Here is a 15217-nt window from a genome sequence, read left to right as displayed (position 1 = left end):
CATGTTTCCTGTCATGGCAGAGCCTCAAATCTATTTAAATGTCGTAATATTTAAATAAGTATAGGCTTATTTTGCTTCAAGCAATTATTTAACAGACGCACATTTACACATCTTTTCATGGCGCGTCCTGGCCTTGGCCTCCTTAATGGATCCTGAGACACTTGTTAGAATGTTTATTTATGAAAACGACACAAGGAGATTATATGACCACTATGGATGAATATGGTTCTAAATGCACACGCGGCACACTGTGAATGGCCCCTTCTATATAACATACATTATGGGGTTTTTTTTTTTTTTTTTTTTTTTGCATTCTAAGGATCCTTTTTACATATTTCAACAGACAACATATTCCTTTTTCCCCAATAAGGGGACAGTGGCTGCTGCAGAAATTGCAAGCACATGAGGACAATTACTATCGCTTGTCCTTCCTTGTGAAATATTTAAATTCTAATCCGACGCTGCACAAACAAGCATCTTTTTTTCGCAGGATACACAGATGCGGCCCCTAATAGAGGGATTATTCACTCGTTACGCCGCACACCTGTCTGTTTTTGGAGGCAAGTTCCCCGAGAGCCGACGGCGCGGGGATTTGGGTTCCCCAGTCAGGTGACTCCGCTGCAGGTTTTTTTTTTTTTTTTGCGCGAAACCAGACTTGTGTCGGTCGCGTGCAACTGCGCCCCCGTGAGCATCAGCGTTGCACGTTCTGCTAATCCGGAACACATCCTGCTACCGCGCGGTCTTGTCGTGCATAGTACGGCACCACCTGACAACATTGTGCAAATTGAACAAAAAATAATTGTGCGAGGTTGTTCATTAACTTTTTTTTTATTTTTTATTTTACAGCACATTGTCTGCATAGTATAAATGTGTTCTGCACATATATAAATACGCTACCAGCAGTATCGGCTGAAGTATGTGATTTTGAAGTCACTAAGTAGAGCCCCCCCCCCCCGCCCACTGTCTTTCCAATAGCTTTCTCCTCTGGATCTCCTCCTCCTCCTCCCCCCCCCCCCCCCCCGCCCACTGTCTTTCCAATAGCTTTCTCCTCTGGATCTCCTCCTCCTCCTCCCCCCCCCCCCCCCCCACCCCCTTCCCCCTATACTGTACACGCATTCACATTTTCTATGCGCTGAATTGAGTGAGGTCAGTTAGCACAGTGAAGACCGCGATGTCCAGTGTCTGAACGCATGCCATTGTTGCCTTTAGAAATTACTTTTTTTTTTTCCCCCTCCATCTCTGAATGGAAACTGTGATTTATGTTTCGCACCTTTTCATCCCACATTGAGCGTGTCCTTGGTATTGTGTGTTAGTGGCTCTTATGCAAGAAGAATACGCCATATGTTGGGGGGAAAATATCAAGACCAGTTCGGACAAGTGCTGGATACATCAGTTGGAAGATCCCAAGTTCACTCTCTTGTTGACTGAAATGTTTTTGTGTGGGGTGAAGGGGGTACATGCATACAAGTTCATTCATAGCTTTAAGCTGGGGAAAATGCAGGTATTTTCATTTATAATAGCAAAATATAACCGTCTTTATACACTGAGAGTCCATCATGGTTATTTCTGAAGGAAGCTCAGAAAGGTGCCAAACTCTTAGTGTTGTACAGGTATGGAGAGTGCCCTGCCAGGCTGTGCTGTGTTGGACGACATAGCTGCCACGCCAATACTGTTTTCAAATTATGTAAATAAAGCAAAAAATGATACTAGTATTTCTGCTGTACACACTGGCTGGTATTGGCCTTGTAGTGAATCAGAGCACATAGCACACTTTCCTCAATGTAGTCTCGCCATCTTAGTCTTATTTTGACGCTCCTGCAAAGAATTGTGGTTTTCCGGTCATTGTTGGAGGTATTTTTTTTTTTTTTTTTTTGACCTCTGCGATTTACATACTCAGTTTCCTTGAAATTATTATAGAGTAGGCTAGTTTACTACACTGCAAGACCTGACGTAATTTTTATGATGATATGACGTCAATAAAGCTGGTGGCAAATGGCTGTTTAGTAAATGGTCCTGCACCATTTTTAAGCGTATAGTCTCACAGTTCTTGCAGTATCAAGGGATTAATCGCCGTTCGATGGCGCGCATTTAAGGGGAAGGGGAGGGGGTGAAGAAGTCCGGTAAATTTTACAGCCTTTTTAATTGGCGGCACGTTTCTGGCCGAATTGTGTGATCGCACTTGTGGAACTGCTTTAAACCGCAGAGGGACAAGTAGTCGCTGTTGGCCGATTCAAGGACAGCGCATTTACGCGGCGTTCGTTTGCTGATGAACACACAGCATTTGCGTGTAATTTTCCCGCTCGTTAGGGAAGGCAGAAACCGTGACCGAAACTGAATTCGCCCCAACACCCATGCGCCCCGACTTGAACATCTGTGAAAACCCCAACTCGTAAAATGAACAACACATTTAATGTTAAATTGAATTAATCATTAGGAAGGCCTTTTCATTAGGAGTGAACATAACGAAATTAATGAGCGGTATACACCCGCCCTGTGCGGTCTGTGAATTCAGAAATCTAATCTCTCTCAAGAAGCATCCATCATTCATCAAGAAAGCTAGTCAGCGCACTTTCTTCCCCAAGTTCCCTTTAATGAATTTAATAAAAACAAGAAGTCCCCCTCGATCGCCAGCTTAATTCATTACTGTGCTTTCCCGATCCCGAGCTCACGCTGAAATTGGAAGATCGGGGAAATCACTGATTCTAGCTAAGTGAAATTAACTGCAGAGGAAGAACACAAGGTTAAACGGAAAGGCCAGAGCATATGGTGGGACCACAGTCTTTTAGCGTACAAAATAGTTCATATATTTGTTTGTTTTTTTTTTTACAGTTAATAGTGAAAGACTGGCATACTACTGATGAGTGACACAAATTAAAAGCCACTCCATGTTTATCTTAGATTTTGCTGCACGTTGATAATTTTGACAGTTTGTCCTTGTGTATTGTGAAAGTTAATATGTAGAGTATTTTCAAAAAGAGATTTAGATTTCACGGATTTCCGCTGTTTAAAAGACCAATACGGAGGTGGTTCAGTGTCGGAATGTTGTAACTTGAGCAAACCAAGGTTGCTCCAGACAACAGGGGGGTCTTTAAAGCAACATTTACAGCATCAGCACGTAAAAACAGTGCACCACAACGACCACAAACAATAAAAACAAAGATGGTTACATCCTCAGCAAGACTCTAAAAATGACAGTCACCAAGCCAAGTGCATTGGAGCCTCCATAAATTGTCAGAATATTGCCGTTTCTGGTTGGCAGTGTAAGACAGTAAAAAAAGCACGTGAAAGCATTTAGCCACACAAACCCTTAGACATGGAACGGGAAGTCAAGACAAAGTGGTCCTTAGAAGGCTGATATACAAAATCTCTTTGACTAGATTTGTATTTCTCAGCCTCGGTCTGAATTTTACACGGGCCGTTCAGATAGCAACAGGACTACACTGTAGTGGGTTATATGTCTACACTACGCACCTCGAGTGCAGTGTGTGTCTGGGGCCCATTCATGAACACCACTGCAAAACCCAAGATGTATCGGCTGTATTCAGTACGGAGACACTGTATTCAATACGAGTTACCGCAACCTAATGACTGATTTAATCGGGCTCTCCGAAAATAACTAATGCGACTGGAACACTTCAACGCTAACATTGTGAAAATGACAAGGATTTTTTTTATTTTATGCAAGCACTCTTTTATACTAATATAAAACCGCAAAGTCAGATAGTAATGTCAAGACGGACAAGTAATGCTGAGTTTCTCAGTCTCAGCGCTAGGCAGAGATTTCTGCCACAGACTCCTTGGTCATCGACACTCCACCCCCAATCACATCTTCTCCTACCCATCCACACCCCCATCCACAATCACAATCTCTCTACCCAATCCACCCCCCCCAATCCACAATCACAATCTCCTCCTACCCAATCCACAACCCCCCCCCAATCCACAATCACAATCTCCTCCTACCCAATCCACAACCCCCCCCAATCCACAATCACAATCCTTCCTCCTACCCAATCCACAACCCCCCCCAATCCACAATCACAATCTCCTCCCCCCAATCACAATCTCCTCCACCCAATCCACAATCACAACTCCCTTCCCCATCCCAGTCACATCCCCCCCACCCCTACCCATCCAACCCCCATCCACAATCACAATCTATCGCCTCCCCCAATCCAGTCACAATCTCCTCCCCAATCCACAATCACATCCCCCACCCCACCAGACTGCTTTGCTCCCGTGTGCCTGAGTGTGCCTACGAACCGGTGTGCGCGCGGCGGCGCGCTGACATCACGCATTTCAAAGGGGGAGAGAGTGCGCGCGCGCGCCTGCCTGCGCTCCCCCTGTGCCGATAGCGGAGGTCGCGGTAATGAGCACAGTTCAGTACTACCGGGAATTCCAAAGTGAGAGAGAAACAAGGGCAGGGGGTGGGGGGGGGGGTAAGAAGAAATTATGAGGAAATTTGATTGACACTGACAACGGCTCAGACACACCAAGTGTTCATAACTCATCGTGTTCTGAATTTATAGAGGAGATACTGTGCGGCATCTCTCTGGACACAAGCCGAAAATCTTCACAAGCCAAAAATATTCACATGTGAGTCGAGTGGGAAGGGAGGGCAGGGCTGGAGGAGGGGGTGGGGGGTTGGGGGGTGTTGGGGGGACAGCACTGTCATGCCTGTAAATATGAGATTCTGTCAGACCTTTTTCTGACATCATCTGCTCTACAGCCAAAATCACAGCAAAAAAAAGAAAAAAGGTACATGAAGGCAAGATGGACCTACGCTGGACTTTGGCCAGCAACAATAAACAGTCCGGTCACAAGCAGATTGGCAAGTTTTCAGTGGCAAAAGGAAATAGATTTGATTCCTTGAAAGCAGTTAAGTTTGAGAATCAATGCTGCAGGCTCAGTAATAGCATTGTTGCCTCGGGTCACAAGAAGGCAAACTAGCTCATGCCTCACAAGAAGGCAAACTAGCTCATGCCTCACAAGAAGGCAAACTACCTCATGCCTCACAAGAAGGCAAACTAGCTCATGCCTACTTCACTGCATACCGTCAAGAAAATAAAATCATTCAGATTCACATTTTTGTGAAATAGGCTGTCCCCTCCCCCCCATACACACACACACACACACACAGTCTACTATCAATACTGTAATATTGGCAGTGTAATATCAGTATGCATAATACCAATAGGTGTAATATCAACATGTATAATATCAGCAGTCTAATAACAGCTGATATCAGTGGTGTAATAACAACAGGTGTAATATCAGCAGTGTAATATCAGTAGTTGAATACCAGCAGTGTAATATCAACAGGTGTAATATCAGCAGTAAGATAACAGCAGTGTAATATAAGTAGGTGTAATATCAGCAAATATTCTGATGCTGTGGAATCATTTGAAGCTTTGCACTGGAAAACCTAAAACAATCCACAAGCTGATTTGTTTAAAATCCACTCAGGTATAATCCACTGTTGTGTGAACAAATACAAAATATCTTGACAGAGCATGGACCTAGCAGCAATCACCGTCATTTTATTAATCTTCAGATCCTGCCACTGAACCCTAAATGCGCATTTTCCCACAAGGTTGTTTAAACGTTGAAAAACTGAAGGATTAGTCGCATTACCCTTCGCAAATATGCATTTTCACCATGCATTACAAGCACAGCTACTGACAAGAAGCAAACAAAGGAGGGGGAGAACTTTATTTGACAATTATACTCAGCCTGGACAGGAGTGCTCTATTGATTGCTTTGTATTAACATGTATTAACATCCACCTCCTTTCCTAACCTGATTGTGGCGGCTTTTCCATTGTGAACCTGGCGTGAAACCGCTTTTAATCACGATGAAAAAAGAAAACAAAAAAAACAAAAAAAAAAAAAACAACTTCAGGCTGAAACGCTGGGGAAATCTCTCCATCATAATTAAAATGTAAATATTTAATGTCATGTTGACAGAAGCAGTGTAATGCAATAAAACGAGGAAAGGAGATGGATGGGGGAGGGGACGGGGGGGGGGGGTCCTGTCTTAGACTGGCAAGCCTGTTAATAATGGAACTCAGGCTTGGGGTAACCTATCAGTCTCGATAGTAGCTTTCCTGCTTTAATCGTTTCGGGCTTACATTCCATGCCGGTCCATCGGAGGATACTGGGGAAGGAGACGAGGAAAGGACGCGAGGACAGAGGAATCGAGGAAGCGCGTATTTGGCAAATGCAGTGTCTTTGTTCGGTCAAGTGTCAGTCTGAAGTCACATGCTTGCTATTTGGCGGTTCAGACTTGTTTTTATTTTTCCTCTTTTTTTTTGCTCTTTTCTGTCACTCTGGAAGAGCACCTTTGTGACAGTTTTCTTTTTTTTTTTAAATATAAAAAATTATAAAAAGTTTTATACAAATAAAGTTGATTTGATGATGTTCTCCAGTCGAGATTTCAACACAGGCTCTTCTTGCTGTGATGCGATAGAGAACAGCTGAGCCGGCCAAAGCTGGAGCAGGAGCAAGTTAAAGCCAGGAAAGACCGTCTTATTTACTCCGGGTTATCGACTTTCGGCCTCATGTTATCGCTTCATTATTTTTGTCAGCTCTGCGATGTCTGTTGCTTCTCATTTCTGAATTCATTAAAAAGTTTGGGCAAACATCTCAATACGGGCACGGGCCAATGTCAGGCTGTGCGCAAGCCGATGAATGCAAATGCCGTGTGACCGTGTCAACAGCTATTATGAATTCCGAATTGCATTTGAATTCACATTGGGACTGATGAAATTCCGTGAAATGTAAGTTTTGACGCAAAGTCTCCTTGCAGCACCAGATGTGGAAATGGTGTGTGTGTGTGTGTGTGTGCACGTATGAGTATGTATATATGTGAATATATATAGCTGCACAAGTTTACGCCAGCTGAAGTGTGTGTGTGAATTCATCCACACGTCAGTCTCCAATGACAAACCCCCCCCCCACCCCCCCACCCCCCACCCCCCACACTTCAAAGATAAACCAGTAAATTTACACTTGGGGCGTAGGGTAACACCTTTCAGTGATTGGCCAATCAGAAATCTGAGTGATTCTGCCAACAGGGAAGCAAGGCTGCTTCCAGGTCAGAATTCATTTCTCAAAATATAATCAAGTCCAAGGGTGGAACAAGAACTCCCATGGTCTGGATTACAGAAAACCAAGATTATCGGTCATATTGTTCAGTCCTTCGTCTATATTACACTTGTTCTGAAACACAAGTCACCTCTAATGAAAAAGTAGGCTATGACATGCAGTGCATATAGCAACATATACAATTATATAAAATGGGAAACGCATTGCAGGCCAATGTATTACAGCTCACTGAATGACATTTCCAGAATGCAGCTGCAGGCCAAATGTGTTTGTAGAAAAAAAGAAAAAAAAAATGGCGTTACATAGTGTGCATGTAAGGTTACTTATGAATGTTGATATCACATTTCTATTACCTACGGTCAGTGCATTAGCTATCTGCTTCTCATATTCCAGCTGGCACTGTTAATAATTGATTTTTGGAATGTAGCCTACAGTAGCAGTTGCCATTACAACACTGTTGATTATTGGGCTGCAGATGCCTCAGTTACTGTCCCAACAGTGAACATAAAGTGAACCTTGTTTATATACACAGTAGGATGCATCCATTTAAACTACTTATTAAAATGCGTTTGTAGATACTGTACTACTGAATTTCACCAAATTTAAAAAGAAAGTATATCTCATTATAATTATGTTCTATATTTGTGTCGAGAAAAAAAAAAGTAAATATATGAAGGTTATTTTTTCCAGGCAAGTGGTAGGCAGACATCCCGATCCCCACACAGACTGACTTTTGTCACGTGACATGTTCAGGGGTGCAGGGTGCACGTTCTTAGCAGTATAACCCTGGAAAAATAAATCTGTTTATTTGCGTCCTTTTAAGATCTGTCTAAGGCTTTCAAATGTTGCATCAAGATAAAAAGGGAATTTTACAGGCGCGTGCTGGGTACACTACCGCGCGCCCCACATTCCCCTGGTTTCACCTTACCGTCTCCTCAGACCTTCAGAAAGCAACTGTGGATGGCTGCCGACACGCTCGCGCTCACAGCACAATGCCGTCGCTTTAATGCGGTTTTCCGCGGTGAAATGTGTCTGCATCCCTTTGATAAGCTCCGCTGAGAGAGAATGGAAAAGGTACAACGGTACCATGCCGAGGCGAGGGGGCTGCAATCTGCCTAGGACACAGCGTCGCCCGCAGGAGAGAGATGAAAGTACAACCGTCGTCAGACAAATTCGAGAGGGTGAAAAGAAGATAGAGCGTGACAGCGAGGCTCGGAGAAGTCTACTTTCCCACGCTTCCAAAATTTCGGCAGTCCCGCAACAAGCGCTCCAGCACGCGGTATAGGAGATCTCCCATTTACACAATTTGAGGCGACATTTGAATCGGATGTTTCGTCTGAGAAAGACAACTGGACATTTCCTGTCTCAGATATATATATATATATATATATATATATATATATATATAAGCAGAAATGAAATTTTAAAAATTAAAAATGCCACGTCAGGCCATTTGTCAGACATACATTTTGCTGGGTCCATTGAGCACACAAAAACACTGATCTATGCCTCTATACTGTACTGTATCACCGTATCACAGTTGGCTGGCTTCTTTCAGAAATTAAGCCTATTCTCCGGTCTACTTTCAGCTGCCGGTCTTTGGAGGAGAACAAGCATTTTAATCAGCGCTACACGAGGAGGGTTGATTTCCAACGCGCGAGTTATCAAATTCGCCCAGAATGTGTTGATTACGAAATTAACGGATCTGGATGATCAAACGGCCGCGAGCACTTGTTGAAATTGGAAAAAATTATCCTGAATTAATCTCGAGCTGGATGGCGGGCCAGCTGGTTATAGGCCTAGGCTACGAGCCTTAAAATTATATATATATATATATATATATGCAAAGGCTCAAGAAAAAAAAGAGTTTTTGTGCTAAATACGTTAAAAACACACAGGAATTCGCATCTCAAATGACATTTGGTAATCTTAACACCAGGTCTCTAAACACGCTCCAAGTTAAGGACCACCATAACCCTTCAAAGCCAAAGCCCTTCGGCATTGTGCTGTGACGTTACACGGTTAGCAGAAAAGCAGACGGAGTCGTCATTGTGCGCGGACAAACCCAAGTGTCATTTCTGGCCTTCCATAATTTCCGCCTGAGCGTAACGTAGACTACTCAACGTTCCCGAGGCTTGGCAACTATGACATCACAGTGAATCTGGTTTGCGTGTCGCAGTGTCTGCAGCACTACGAAAATGGCTGTCTGGGGAGCGTACTAGAATCAACCCATTGCATTTGCCGTCGCCCCAAATCCCAGGCACCGAGAAGTCTCCTTTATAAATCAGTGGTGACAGAACTTCGAACATGGGTTCGAGAAACTTAAGAGGAAACCACTTCTTGTATTCCAAATATTAAATTAATAATTTTACCACATTTAAACGGCAACAAGTTCATTGTTAAATACAATCTGATTGAGTACATTTGACCCTATTTTGACTCATTTAAACTTTTAGCGTCGAATTAACACTAAACATTTTACTGTGTAATACGCTGCAGAAACATCCATATATGCCCTGCCATCCTTTTTAGCCTGGATATTTAAAACTGTGGTCCCGATAAGGCTTTTTGCCTGGAGAGACTTGCACGGGTTTTCTGTGAAGACAGGATAATGAGCTTATGTACTAGACATTACAAAAATAACAAAATACAACCAATTTCACAAGCACCGTGTGCACGTCTGTGTGTGGGTAATGAACAATATTTCATGCATAAAATATTGGAGAACAATATTCTTTCATTCTAATTAAATTGCTCAGAGGGGAAAAAGTGCAAAAAAGGTCACCCCTGTGTTAAGCATAGTTATGTGTTTTATGAGATTCTTGGATGTATGAGGGGGCAACAAAAAAAAACACTTTTTAATAAACCAATATACTCACAACATCTGTTTCTGTGAGGGTTGTTGTGAGGTGATAATAAGAGAGATGTTAATGGATATCTGCAAGAGGAACAAAAATAAACTCCCAGCGTGGTATAGTCATCATATGTTTTTTTTTTAACCCTTTAAAATGTGATTAGAAAGTTGTTGACAAGAAACGATGGCAGCATCCTCCCTGGACTGGGCCATTTTAGCATGTCTTTCACTGAACATTCTAATGCTGACGGCACAATCACTGAACATTCTGATGCTGATGTCACAATCACTACTGTTAGTAACAGAAAGCAACACTGTTCTAGAACACTGACTTAGATGTTTTAAGAAGGAAAAAAGAAAAACATTCCAGAAAAAAAAAAAAAACCTGCTTACTCTTCAAAGGGTTAATAGTGAGAGAAGGTGTCCACGGTGTAAAGCTCTCCAGCACCTCAATAGCTGTGAAAGATGGTATTTAAAGAAATCACTCGTTAATAATTCATGGGAACGCGCTGCATTCAGAAGATAATTTACCTGCAGCACCGATCCACCGGCTCCTGGCCTCTGGTCAAACGCAATTACAAATTTAACTCAATCTCGTTACCTTAATTGGAGGCGTTTACTGGACGGGGACGCGAGTGAAACCCGTTGGTGGCAGAGCGCCATCAACTAAAACCGCACAACCGTGGAGCTGCAGGAGCAGAAGTGGGATGCAGCTGATCCACAGCCTCGGTCCCAGTGCAGTTATCGCATACTCTGCGGCTGCGAACACGACACGTACTGTACTAAACTTCCCACTTAGCGCTCGCTCTTATCCCCGAGAGATTCAGAATGCAAAACCAGAAGTACGAAGATCAGGGTTCGACGCGGTCATTCTTAGCGGAGGAACGTACAGTCCCAAGAGAGAGCCAGCAAGTATAAAAAATTTCAGGCTGACAAATGCATTGAACCAATGGTAAGTGAGAAACGAGCGTAAACCGACATGAAAATATGATTGAAACGTATGTAATCAGAGTAAGGGTCAAGTCGCAATTGGTCAGCTTGGGTTAGTGAACATGGGTTCGTCTGTGGCAGAAGCACAGAAGGAATTGGGGGGCAGTGTAGTATAATGGGTAAGGAGCTGGTCTTGTAACCTAAAGGTTGCAGGTTCAATTCCTGGGTAGGTAGGACACTGCTGTTGTACCCTTGAGCAAGGTACTTAACCTGCATTGCTTCAGTATATATCCAGCTGTATAAATAGATGGAATGTAAATGCTGTGTAAAAGTTGTGTAAGTCGCTCTGGATAAGAGCGTCTGCTAAACGCCTGTAATGTGATGTGATGAAAAGGTTACTCACAGACTGTGTCATTATGGAACCACAATTTGTTACTTTATGTATTACCTTGTACATTTGCTGTAAGTGGGAGTTTAAATTGTTTTGCTTTCACACTAATGGGCTTCTCTTTGTGTCAGAATGCAAATTCACAGTTAAAAGTCATATTTAATCAAAAGTTATAATACAGTATGTAGTGTCTACATTGATAAAGGGGCCAAATCCATCCCTATTATGACCATACCTTGGCATACTCACAGGTTTTGCAAGGGGAAACTACGATCGCAAAAAGCACTGGTGCTTTAAAAAAATGCATAATAAAAACAATAAACAACAAATTGCTGCACACAAAAAAACTGCTTTCTCCCAGGGCAGGGGGCATTTTTGTTTCAGCTAGTCAGTGCCTGCAGTACTTATGCCTGGCCAGGACAATCACATGAATACAAGGGATCTTTACCTGAGTAACCTTAATAAAGACTAACCGTAAACGATAAGGACAGCCAAAGTTCGCCGCTATGAACTTCAGTCGTAAACACATTTTTCTGTGTTCATTAGATGTGCTTCTAAGCACAAATACTCAGAGCACTGCAGCTAAGGACGGATCTGCATCTTTACCCAGGTACTCAAAGCGCTACAGGTGGGGCAGGGCGGAGGAGACAGAAGAGGGAGGGGCAGTGTACTGTGACATCACTGCATTCTATAACCGGAGCTTCTGATACAGAGCTTCAGTTTGCGTTGGAAGTTTGTCACTGCCTTTATTATTCTGTGTGCGCTTTCCACAAACACACACACACGCAACAGCAATAATTAAAGCCTTTAAACTGAAGATGCGTCTAAGTATTCTCTGACCAGGGCTCCACATCACCATTTCGGTCACCTACTACCCACTGGTATCATACCGTGATGTGCTATCCTTCGTACACAGGCAAGTTACCTTAAATATCTTTTTGGGTCACCCACCCCACCCCTCACACACACAACACACCAAAACCCTCCGCCACACACACACACACACAACAATGCACACCCCACCCCCGCCACACACCCCACCCCCACCACACACACAAACACACACTCCCACACCCCCACCCCACACACACACACACAAACACACCCGTCCCACCTCCACCACACACACACAACACACACACACACACACACACACACACACAGACACGCTCCCTCACACCCCCAAATCCAGGATGTGTATCCCTGGAACAGACAAAAGTTATGGGTTCCCTCGGGGGGGGGGGGGTCGTGTGAGCAGCTCTGTCGCTCTGATGTTTCCCCGGTTACTGATTTCACTTCTGGGAACATCGTCACACCTTTGATAGAGTGGCTGCGTCTCTGCTAAGGGTGCGGCCCAAGTCCCCGGAGAGCTGTTAAAAAGTACAGCGGGCGCCGTGGAAACAGGCTCACGGCTCACCCGACAGACTGACGGCGCTGACTTCTGACACTTCAGCTGCAGAGAAGAGGCAGGAGAGCCGGAACACTGGGAACAGCGAGCGACGCGAACATGCTAACGTGCTTTACGCTGTAAACCTCTGATGGGCTGATGAGAGAACAGTGTCTCGCTTTTCAGAGGGAGTGCAGTACCCGACTGGAGCCAATCATTTGTTGTTTAGGAGCAAAACCAGATGATTGGTTCAGACAAGTGCGCAATTGACAGCTAATTGCAGTTTCACCCATTTTTGCATCATACTACCTCATATTCTCCCATTATTAATCTGATGGAAAGGTAAACATTTTTAACCTTTTTTTTGTATGAACGCACACTTCCTATTGTTGCTAAAATTAATAAAAGGTACTACATTGTTAACACTATCAAAACAGCAAAGAGCAACAGCGTAGGTTTTATGACTGCCCGAGCAATTCTCCAAATATCATTGATCAGAATCAATTTGTCATACACACGGTCAAAAGATCAAGACGACAACAGACTCAACCTATCACAGTATTGGCTGCATTTTTAAAAAATAATAACAGCAACACAAGTGTTGGCAATTTCATTTCATAACAAACATCAATGAATGTGGTGCACTGGCATTCAGACAGTAAGCAGAGCACCTGGTTATGCCCACCGGCTTGTCCAATTACATTTCACCTGGTTTTTCGCACATTAAACAAGGTAGCATAATGTCGCATTCACATCCAAGGTTGCAGGTTCAATTCCACAGTTTGGGAACTGCTGTTGTACCCACGAGCAAGGTGCTTAACCTCAACTGCTTCAGTAAATGCCCAGCTAAATAAATAGGCCTATTTATAGAAAAATGTAAACATTTCAAAACTAATCTAAGCTGTGCAAGTCACTCTGGATAAGTGTGTCTGCTAAATGCCAAATTGTTATTTATTTTCAACTCATAAGCAACAATAAGTTCATCAAATCATCATTCTGGAATGTAGAAATTGCATTTATATTTCTAATTTACTTGCCCCTCAACCACCCACCACCACCCCCACCCCCACCCTCCAAAATTAAAAAATTAAAAAATAAAAGGAAAACAAATACACCATTTATGTTTGTGAGAGAGAGAGACTGAAAGCCATGAAATACATGTTAAATTAGAGCACGTCGTCTTTGTTGTTGTAGAGTGGCAGTGGAACACACTGATGTCTGTGGGGCTGAAATGTGGTGTACCGTGTGTACGCGTGTTATCAAACACTGGCAGGCTCGTAACCTTCCACGCGGCCTTTATACATTATAGAGTTAGTAGACTGCGCCTTCACGGTACACAGTCACGCCGCCAAACAACACAACTTTAAAAGTTTGGCACAGCTGGGGCCGGTATTACCAAGCTGGACTACAGAGCTTGAGAGCTAGCAAGTGCACTGAGTAAAAACCCGGAGCAGGTTTTTGTTTGTTTGTTTGTTTTTACCTCAGTCCCATGTTCCCGATTTGGGAGGGTTCTACTCGGTGCGATTATCCAGCTAACTCCATCGCCCGGCTTCGTGAAACAGGCCCCAGGGAATTGCTTTTCATCGGAAGTCTTATTGCTCAACTCCTCGGCCTCAGACGGCAGCATCGGTATGGCTTCTTTGTTGTTTTCGCTGTGGTTTCTCTTTTGTCCTGGCTGTTGCAACCATCATCAGCTTTATACTTAAAAATGTTTAAGAGCGTTTGTCGCACAGACGAGTACAGGCCATAGACTCTGTAACAATGCAGGCCCATGGTGACGTCACAACTACAAGTCCTGGCCCATCGTGATGTCATCACTATAATTTTAATTCTGTCTCGTGTCCTTACAGGGACGCCATTGTGACACAACAGCTGTTTTGCCAAAGCAGATTCGTTGGTAATCGTGATTAAAATAGTATGCTTCATATTATTGAAATGTATATTACTACTATATCATAATTTTATATTATATAATATATTTTCAGTATATAGTTACACAGTTGTGAGACTCCTGTAAGCTACTACCGTAAAATGTGCACCACTGTACATGCGTATCAAATTACGGTCCAATTATATGCATAAATTACCAAATCCATGCACGGTAATTTTGATTGAACACACTTACAGATTTAAGGAAAGAAAGGGGTATTTTCTTATGAAATATTTTGGATCTTCGTACAACGTGACGCTTTGAAGGCCAGACTTGTTCAAACTTGACTGTTTGACGTGTTACAACTGCCTGTCAGCACGATACCAAGGACGATGGGTGGTGTTAATATCTCAAAACAATGATTATCTCTAGATTGTTCTCGTGCACTTGTAATCCCATATTAATTACGATGTCATTGTGTTCCACCGCTTATCTCTTCATCGTAATGACTGCTTCCAGAGAATCGGCGCTTATGAATTTGATGATAATTTAAAAATAAAAAAAACTGCCAACAAGTCTATCACCTTACGAAGTGAGCACTAAGGCACTTTTCAAATATAAGAAAAGCAATTAGAAGTGTTACAAGGATGTTAATGCAATCGGAGGATTTAATTTATTTTCT

General features: G+C 43.1%; 1 protein-coding gene across 1 annotated transcript in view; it reads right to left on the bottom strand.

The window, feature by feature from the left end:
- The window catches only part of LOC135255806 (GTPase IMAP family member 9-like), a 118743-nt gene extending 104275 nt beyond the window's left edge, over window positions 1-14468 (bottom strand). Inside the window, exon 1 of the mRNA XM_064337471.1 lies at window positions 14146-14468. The gene's annotated coding sequence lies outside the window, so the exon portion shown is untranslated. The remainder of the gene's footprint in view (window positions 1-14145) is intronic.
- Between the last annotated feature and the right edge of the window lie 749 nt (window positions 14469-15217).

Source organism: Anguilla rostrata, chromosome 5, assembly GCF_018555375.3.
Source record: "Anguilla rostrata isolate EN2019 chromosome 5, ASM1855537v3, whole genome shotgun sequence".
Classification (NCBI taxonomy): Eukaryota; Metazoa; Chordata; class Actinopteri; order Anguilliformes; family Anguillidae; genus Anguilla; species Anguilla rostrata.
This window is presented reverse-complemented; position numbering and strand designations above follow the sequence as displayed.